We start from the raw sequence: 9,830 nt of genomic DNA on the forward strand, positions 1-9,830 counted from the left end.
AAGTTGCGGATGAGGTGACCGCGGATATCATCTTCACCCTCCTCATCACTGGCATCCTGGCCAAGGCCTTCATCCTCAACGGGCGGATGTTCCAGCTCATCAGGATCCAGGTAGAGTGGCACAGCCTTCTCCACTGCCATGTTGTGTAGCATGCAGCACACGGTGAAGATGTCACACACCTTGCGTGGGCTGTATTGGAGGGCTCCGCCTGTCTTGTCCAGGCACCTGAAGCGGCTCTTCAGGAGTCCAAAGGTCCGTTCGATCACCTGCCTGGTCTTCACATGTGCATTGTTGTAACGCTGGTCTGCAGCTGTCCTGGGGTTGCGTAGCGGAGTCATTAGCCACGGCATGTTTGGATATCCAGCGTCTCCTGCAATTTGACAACATGTACAAGAGTCAATCATATGATGCAGATCATGAAGTTGTGACATACTGACATACAGAGCTCACAGTGTATACTCACCAACTAGACATGCCCGGTGGTTGTGCAGCTGCAGCATCATCTGTGGTACCCTGCTACGCCTCATGATGAAAGCATCGTGGCACGATCCTGGATAACGTGCACAAACATGTGAGATAATCATGTTGGCAAGACACACCACCAGGGCATTTATCGAGTGGTAGTGTTTCCTGTTGCGATACGCTTGCTCCTGAGCCTGTGGTGGGACAAGAGTAACATGTGTACCATCAATTGCACCAATTACATGTGGCATACGGCCCAGGCCATAGAATTGCCCCTTGACATCTGTCAACTCTTCTGGAGTAGGGAATGTAATGAAATCATCAAGGTGGAGCAACATTGCTCCCAAAACATCACTCAATACCCGGCTAAACATGGTCTGAGACATCCCTCCCACATCAGCTATGGTAAATTGGAAGGTACCTGTGGCAAAGAAATGGAGGGCTGCCATCACCTTCACCTTGGGTGTCAGTGCACTTGGATACCTGTGGCGTGGTTGTAGGTGAGCCTCAAGCCTGCCCGTCAGGTCCTTGATCAACTGTCGGCCGAAGCGATATCGACGGATGCAGTTGCGCTCCCTCATGGCTTCCAAGTCAGGCAACGGCCTTTCCAGAGGGGGTGCCCTGCAAGACACAATTTTAAGGAAATGTCTACAACTGTCTGACTAAGACTATAACAATGTACATGGCACAAGCAACACCTCTTCAAATGATGTAGACAATTTGGAGTGTGGTGTGGGATACACACAGATGCCAGCTCCCACACACTCCTCCGTGGCGAAGGTAAATACCTGTAGTGTGTGGAATGGATGTGACATGCATACAAGCCTTCAGATGTACAGGTCTAAGTGACCATGACAATGTATCATGTCAGTGAGACACGTCATGTCAATGTCAGTAGGAGGTTGTCTGCACACCCAGAGGGCAGACTGCAATACACACACACACCACATGTGCAATCATTTGCACTGTTCAGCCTTAGTCATGTCGCGGTGTGTACTTTCAGTGACAATTACATGACCATCATCATACAGCATGATAATTACATTTGTCACTGACGGTCTGTAATGCCATCACACATGTGAACGGGTCATTTACACACGTGGCATGGTGTGTGTACATTAGTCACCCTGCCATCACAGCAAGGACACAACATATATGCTCCTACAGCAGATGCACAGTACTTTCAAGGACTAGTTACTTACCTTTTGTAAACCAATATCTGTAAGGAACAGTAGGCAGTAGCAAAGTGTCACATTTCTATACATACATAGCTTAGGACTAATTAGCCTCCCTGGGTGTCATTGATCTGACCAGTGAGTGGTGGCTATCCAGGCCACACCGGAACAAAAGTAGTGTTGTTGATTGGCATCCGACAAGGGCGTGGCCACGTTTTGGCTGTACCTACAACGCATACACTGGCAGCTGTTACACAAACATATCCCACAGAGAGTGTGGGTAGCAGGCAAAGATGCATGTCAAGTAGCTAAACATCACTCCCAGAGTCAGGGAGGATGATGACATCTTTGCGTAGTGCCTGTACCTCTTGGATACCCTCTACAGCGTAGGTAACGTGAATGTGTTCTGTGGTTTTGAGGGCTGCATGCAGATGCTTCCTGGGATGGGGTGGTAGGACAGGGAACATGGTCAGTCCGGGTAGGGCAGTGGGGGTCTGACAACGTGCCTATGTACAGACAAACATGCTGCGTGGCTGTACAAGCTTGCAAAAATACATACAGTACTCTCATCAAGATAGGCCTGCAGAGGCTCAGCGTAGCGTTAGTGTAGTTGAAGCACCTGAGTGACAAGTTGGTCCTCACCGCAACAACAGGGAGATGAAGGGCCATGGTTACAACCGCCCACATAAACACTACACTGAACGTTGCCAAATCATCCAAATACATCTTTTGAGTTGAGACATCACCTGTGTCTGGCTAGGTGTCCACAACACTCGCATCCCCCAGTCCACCTGTCCTGTGGTGTTGGGACTGACACTCACGTGCCAGTGGGTCTTCTTGACCCTCCCAATACTCATTAGCGCCAATTGTAATGAGGTGTGGCCAGCTCATTGATGTTTACATTCCCATGCAGCATTAAGAGCGGTGTTCTGCCACACAGTTACCACGGCGGAGCCGTACAGTGTGTGTTATCGGGGCCAGCACCACCCCAGAATGGCGCCACGGCTGACACCTGGGGGAGATCTGGCAGTGAGGTTGTGAGTTGCACCAGCGGGGACCTGGATGAACATTCCGATCATGTCTGTCACAGCGGTTCTGGGACGTATGCACCGCCTGCGTCCGTCACTCAGCGAATGATGGCGTCAGGGGCATATCAACTGAGGCGCAACTGCCCCCTGACGGGTACGGTGGGCCAGAAGCTGATGCAGAGTCACTGGCCGGGGTGAAGAACATCATGGACATGAGGAAGTGCAGTTACTCCTCCTGTGTCACATGCAGGGCTGGGACCGTAGGTCGTGGTGCTGGCTACGATGGCTGCTGTTCTGATGGAGCCGTGTGGTCGCCGTCACCCTAATCCCATGCAGCATTGCACTTGCATCATGGTTATTTGTCAATGCAATTACACATCTCTGACTTTTGTTGTTTACCTGACGAGTGTCGCCTGGGGAATGATGTACTAATGAGGGGCTCACATGTCTCCACACCCACACACATGCACTGGTCCTACATCCCAACCATGAGCTATTGTGCTGCTGTGCCAACTGCTGGAGTCTAAGTGGCTTGTGGGACATATCACACCTGGATTCATATGTCAGCTCCCCGCAATTGGAGCAGCTCTTGTTGTTGTGCCTGACGTGAAAACCGTGGAGACACAGACGGTGAGGGTCACTCACCAACATGAGGCCTTTTCATTCCTCACAGGCTTTGTAAGTGACATCCCTATTGGCACGGTCTTGAGTATGACAATAAAAGGTAAATGTTCTGAAGTGTTAGTACAATGATTTAGGGTACAAAATGTGTAAGCTTTAACTTAGACCGGACCTGCGTTGGTGTTGAGAAACAAACAGAGGACCTGACGTGTGGACGCAGAGGTGACATATGACTACTCAGATAACGTCATCAGGGCAGACACAACGCCAAGGATACTTGCAGAGCCAGAGGAATTACACACCAACACACAAGTGTACGGTATTACGGAAATTGCCATGTCCAGGATGACATGTGTGGATATTCTGAGGTGAGTAATACTTTACTGACCTCTTCATGGCATATGCTAACAGCATGCACAATGTAGCACAAGGCACACACATGACGTGGTCACACAGGGTCATGCTGTGCGGCTATGACACCTCTGTGACAGTGGGCATGTTCCTGTCATCATGTGGCAGTTCCCTGTACTGAATTGTGGCCCATTCGAGTGTTCATGTGCCACGCTACATGTTGCAGACGTCAATCGTGTTGAAATTGTTGAATGCATGTGATGCACATGTGCATCATGAATGATGACATGTTGTGCAAGCTATTTACACATCAACTGAGGCACACGGTCACAATCCCTGTGCTTCTTCAATGTCTGCCAAACCTGGCACATACTGATGTATGTGTGCCATGCTGATGTATGCATCCACATGGTTGACATGAGTGTAGACTACATCCCTGCTGTGTGATTTCCTAGTGTGACTCTGCCAATGGTGACATGAAGGTGGACAGGGACGCAGCCTACACAATCGTTCACTTGACCATGTCTGACTCAATGTACCCCAATGGTAGGGGCCTGTGTACGCATCGTTTCCCTATCGCCTTTAGGCTCTACGCGAGCTGAGCGTACCCCAATGGTACGGGCCTGTGTACGCATCGTTTCCCTATGCCTTTAGGCTCTACGCGAGCTGAGCGTACCCCATTGGTACGGGCCTGTGTACGCATCGTTTCCCTATGCCTTTAGGCTCTACGCGAGCTGAGCGTACCCCAATGGTACGGGCCTGTGTACGCATCGTTTCCCTATCGCCTTTAGGCTCTACGCGAGCTGAGCGTACCCCAATGGTACGGGCCTGTGTACGCATCGTTTCCCTATCGCCTTTAGGCTCTACGCGAGCTGAGCGTACCCCAATGGTACGGGCCTGTGTACGCATCGTTTCCCTATCGCCTTTAGGCTCTACGCGAGCTGAGCGTACCCCAATGGTACGGGCCTGTGTACGCATCGTTTCCCTATCGCCTTTAGGCTCTACGCGAGCTGAGCGTACCCCAATGGTACGGGCCTGTGTACGCATCGTTTCCCTATGCCTTTAGGCTCTACGCGAGCTGAGCGTACCCCAATGGTACGGGCCTGTGTACGCATCGTTTCCCTATCGCCTTTAGGCTCTACGCGAGCTGAGCGTACCCCAATGGTACGGGCCTGTGTACGCATCGTTTCCCTATGCCTTTAGGCTCTACGCGAGCTGAGCGTACCCCAATGGTACGGGCCTGTGTACGCATCGTTTCCCTATCGCCTTTAGGCTCTACGCGAGCTGAGCGTACCCCAATGGTACGGGCCTGTGTACGCATCGTTTCCCTATCGCCTTTAGGCTCTACGCGAGCTGAGCGTACCCCAATGGTACGGGCCTGTGTACGCATCGTTTCCCTATGCCTTTAGGCTCTACGCGAGCTGAGCGTACCCCAATGGTACGGGCCTGTGTACGCATCGTTTCCCTATCGCCTTTAGGCTCTACGCGAGCTGAGCGTACCCCAATGGTACGGGCCTGTGTACGCATCGTTTCCCTATGCCTTTAGGCTCTACGCGAGCTGAGCGTACCCCAATGGTACGGGCCTGTGTACGCATCGTTTCCCTATCGCCTTTAGGCTCTACGCGAGCTGAGCGTACCCCAATGGTACGGGCCTGTGTACGCATCGTTTCCCTATCGCCTTTAGGCTCTACGCGAGCTGAGCGTACCCCAATGGTACGGGCCTGTGTACGCATCGTTACACCATTCAATGTGTAGCAATGGCAATGTCACCGTACTTGTGTGTGGATTTTTAAAATTTCATAGGGAACAACTAAGGAAACAGTGTACTGTTCCAAATGCAACCAGGTTGTCATGGATACGGAGTTTTTTACACTCCTACAGGTGTCCTGGAAGATTCAGTTAGGAAAAAGTATACAATGTTGCGAAAGTTGTTGTTCAGCTCTGGCTCTATTTTCAAACCATGCATATGTGTGTAATGGGCTTAGGTGTGATGTGATTGGATGGAACATAGGATGCAAATTATGGTGGCCTATCACACACTACTCCTTGGACTCACAGACCCTCTGCAGCACAGATATAAGGCAGCATGTGGCTGTGGGAGGGCACTTGCCTGCACAACATTGGTGTGCTAACCACAGCTGCTGTCTCTGAATCCTCTGGCCCTGATTAGCTGAACATGGAGAGGGCACCTGCATTCACTGATGGTGAGAACAAGGCCCTTCTGGATGCCCTCCTGCCCAACTTCAGCAAGCTGTATGGGAGACCAGGGGATCAGGTGAGTGATGTGTGCAATACCTTGGAGTGTGCACCTGTTGTGTGTGTGACATCATAGCCACTGTGTAGTAATACTGGATAGATGCAATGTTGTTGTGAGTGAGTGCCAGGGTGCACAGTGTTGTTAGAAGAGAGTTATTTGTTGTAGTGTGGTGTGTGACAGCATGTCACGTGCTGCATTGCACCCAGATATAGCATGTCTTGTTCAGTGAGTGTCATGCTCAAAGAGTGTTTTACAGCCCTCATGTAATCTGTAGATTTACAATGTAATGCTAAGCAGTTTTGTTAGCACACAGGCCACATACTCCTGGACAATGATGCTAATGTGTGTGCCATACGTTGCCCTATTGTCATCATGTATTTTGTGGACATATGGGTGTCTTGGGAACATGCACCAGGTATACTGATGTTCTGTAACTTTACATTTGTGACAGGTATCTGCCTATGAGAAGGGTGAAATCTGGGTGGACATCGCCAGGGCTGTCCGGAGAGAGGGGGGCCTCGCAGGAGGCTTCGAAACATAAAGAAGAGGTGGCAGGACATCCGGTGCTGGAGCCGCCGCATCGCCCGAGTCCAGCTGAAGCTGGAAGCTCCACGCCGGCATGGCGGCAGCCGGCAACTCACCCCCAACATGCTCCGGGTCCTGGAAGTGGTGTTCCCAGACCTCCATAGGCAGTTGCAGGAGGGACAGCAGCACGAAGGGGGTAGGTACATGTCTGTTTGTAGTCATGTGTGTGCGAAATGGTACCTGAAGAGCTCTACGGCATGGTCCCACTCCCATAGTTTGAGTGGTGTAGTCAGACAGGCAGTTCATGCATTGGAATTCGATTGTCCCTCTGTCAGCAGCTGCTTCTTTACATGCCTTGCCCTACTCCACAGTAGAGGTTTGCTTTGGCTAATGCTTGTTTTTGACATGTACTCCTATGGTGCAGTGTCTCAAGTTGCATCTTCCTTTGCACATCTTCATGTTGTAGGGGGGTATGTCACACCTGTTCGTACCTTAAATGTAGCACCACATGTGCACTATGTCTGCCCTTCTTCATATTGTGGCACTGTTCTTGAGTCTCAACAAGTGTTTTGTGCACAAGTCAGCCTCAGTGGCCTTTGTCCATGGTACACTTTCTAATTATCTTGTGTTAGCTGCAGGTGCACAATGTACATGTGCTATATTTTGGACTTCTGCATACTCACACTGGGCAGTGCGTGTGTGCATATTCTCTCCATCTGTGGCATGTTCTTTGTACATGGTATTGATGGTTTGCCACACAATGTGACTTTGGATGTACAAAGTGGTGATGGCAGTGTGAGGTGATGGAAGACTTGTTTCAGGTCCCAGGACGGCATCACATGGCAGTTTGCCCAGGACTTTTCTAATGTGGCACAGAGTCAAAGCTAATCAAACATGACCAGGTCTTGATTTGGGTGGCAGGGTTGGGTAATGAACTGTTATGCATCATCAGCTATCCTGTTGTCAGGCAGTGGATCATGATTGTGTCTCTCATACAAGTATTTTCCTTGCCTATACCTTGTCTCCTACCTTACATTGAGCTGTGTGTCTCTGACATTTCTCCACAAGTAGAATTGTCATTATGAAGAGTTATGTGTCATGTGACTCATGATGCATGCCATGTTGACGAAAGAGGCCATATGATTTGCAGCTGATATGTCTGATGTGTACAGGTGACTGATATGTTTTAATTCTTCTCCTTGCTCACAGCATCATCATCTGAATCTGGAGGAGACAGAGGCGCGGACCAGGCGGAGGGACACACCGACAGTGCCACCTGCTGGGAGGTGTCAGAGGGAGGCAGTGGCACAGAGTGGGAGGAGAGTCTACAGGCCGCACGACATGTGACTGACACATCGTACCATGCCGACGAATCCGAGACAGACTCTCAGGAGGGGGGGGAATATGCAGCAATGGTCACTCATACATCTTTGGCTGCCCTCCCCTCCTCCAGTCCCATCTCCAACCTCCCACTCCTTGGTGTGCCTAGGGTCCGTGCTAGCCCCCGTGTCTCCTTTGTTCCCGGCACCGCAGCCCCTGCCCCTGTGTCCCCTGCTGCCCTCAGTGCTGAGACAGTGGACCTACTCCGGCAGATTGCAGTAGGTCAGGCATCCATGCTGTCTGTCCTCCATGGACATACACAACTGATTACACAGGTGGTGTCGTTCATGGAGGGCATGTCATCAGCCATGTCTGATCTGCGTCGGAGTGTGGCTGCCATTGAATCAACGCTGACGGCAGCTATGTACACCCAGCAGCATCTGTCCCCCCCCCATCCTTCCGAGCCATCCACCTCTGCCTCTCACATACCTACACAGCATACACGCACACGCCACAGGTCAGACACACCCAGCGCACACACACAGCATAAGAAGCTCAAAGCTCCACGCACACAGTCTCAAGGGCAAGTAGGCACACCCACAGGGAGAGGGGAGACACCTCACACACACATCCACACACCCAGTAGGACTGACTCACAGCCCTGTACCTCCACCCCCAATGTGTCCCCGGGTTCTGGTGGTAGTTTTTCCGCCCTGGCTGAGGTGTGCAGCCAGGTTTTTGAATCTACTTTCGGCGATGCCCCAACCGGTGTGGATGAATCCACTACACCTGCACCCACTCCACCTGTCCTTCCCTCTCCTGTCCATGCGGTGCCGGAGGATTCCACAGATGGTGCCCCCGTAGTCAGCACAGCTGATTAAACGCCATGTGCAGGCATGTTTGGGTGAGATGACACCCATGGAGGCACAAGCTATTGCTGAGACTCTATTGGACTGGCCATTGCCCTTTAATGAGCGAGGACTCTCATTTGCTTTTCTTTTGTGATTCCGCTGAATAAAGCTGATTTTTTCTTTTCAGATTTGTAGTTTGTGTGATGATGTCTGTGACTGCTGGGTGCCTGGGAGCTGGTGTGATGTTCACATTTAGGTCTACTAAAATGTGTCTATCTCCTGAGGGTAATGAGGTTGACAATGGTATGTTTATGATGTACGAGCTGGGCAGTGGTGGGCACTCTGATGCTGGGCAGTGGTGGGTACTCTGATGCTGGGCACTCTGATGCTGGGCACTCTGATGCTAGGCAGTGGTGGGGACTCTGATGCTGGGCAGTGGTGGGCACTCTGATGCTGGGCAGTGGTGGGCACTCTGATGCTGGGCACTCTGATGCTGGGCACTCTGATGCTAGGCAGTGGTGGGCACTCTGATGCTGGGCAGTGGTGGGGACTCTGATGCTGGGCACTCTGATGCTGGGCACTCTGATGCTGGGCAGTGGTGGGCACTCTGATGCTGGGCACTCTGATGCTGGGCAGTGGTGGGCACTCTGATGCTGGGCACTCTGATGCTGGGCAGTGGTGGGGACTCTGATGCTGGGCAGTGGTGGGCACTCTGATGCTGGGCACTCTGATGCTAGGCAGTGGTGGGGACTCTGATGCTGGGCAGTGGTGGGCACTCTGGTGCTGGGCACTCTGATGCTGGGCAGTGGTGGGGACTCTGATGCTGGGCAGTGGTGGGCACTCTGATGCTGGGCACTCTGATGCTAGGCAGTGGTGGGGACTCTGATGCTGGGCAGTGGTGGGCACTCTGATGCTGGGCACTCTGATGCTGGGCAGTGGTGGGGACTCTGATGCTGGGCAGTGGTGGGCACTCTGATGCTGGGCACTCTGATGCTGGGCACTCTGATGCTGGGCAGTGGTGGGCACTCTGATGCTGGGCAGTGGTGGGGACTCTGATGCTGGGCACTCTGATGCTGGGCAGTGGTGGGGACTCTGATGCTGGGCACTCTGATGCTGGGCACTCTGATGCTGGGCAGTGGTGGGCACTCTGATGCTGGGCACTCTGATGCTGGGCAGTGGTGGGGACTCTGATGCTGGGCAGTGGTGGGCACTCTGATGCTGGGCACTCTGATGCTGGGCA

The sequence above is a fragment of the Lissotriton helveticus genome, chromosome 11 (assembly GCF_964261635.1).
Source record: "Lissotriton helveticus chromosome 11, aLisHel1.1, whole genome shotgun sequence".
Taxonomy (NCBI): domain Eukaryota; kingdom Metazoa; phylum Chordata; class Amphibia; order Caudata; family Salamandridae; genus Lissotriton; species Lissotriton helveticus.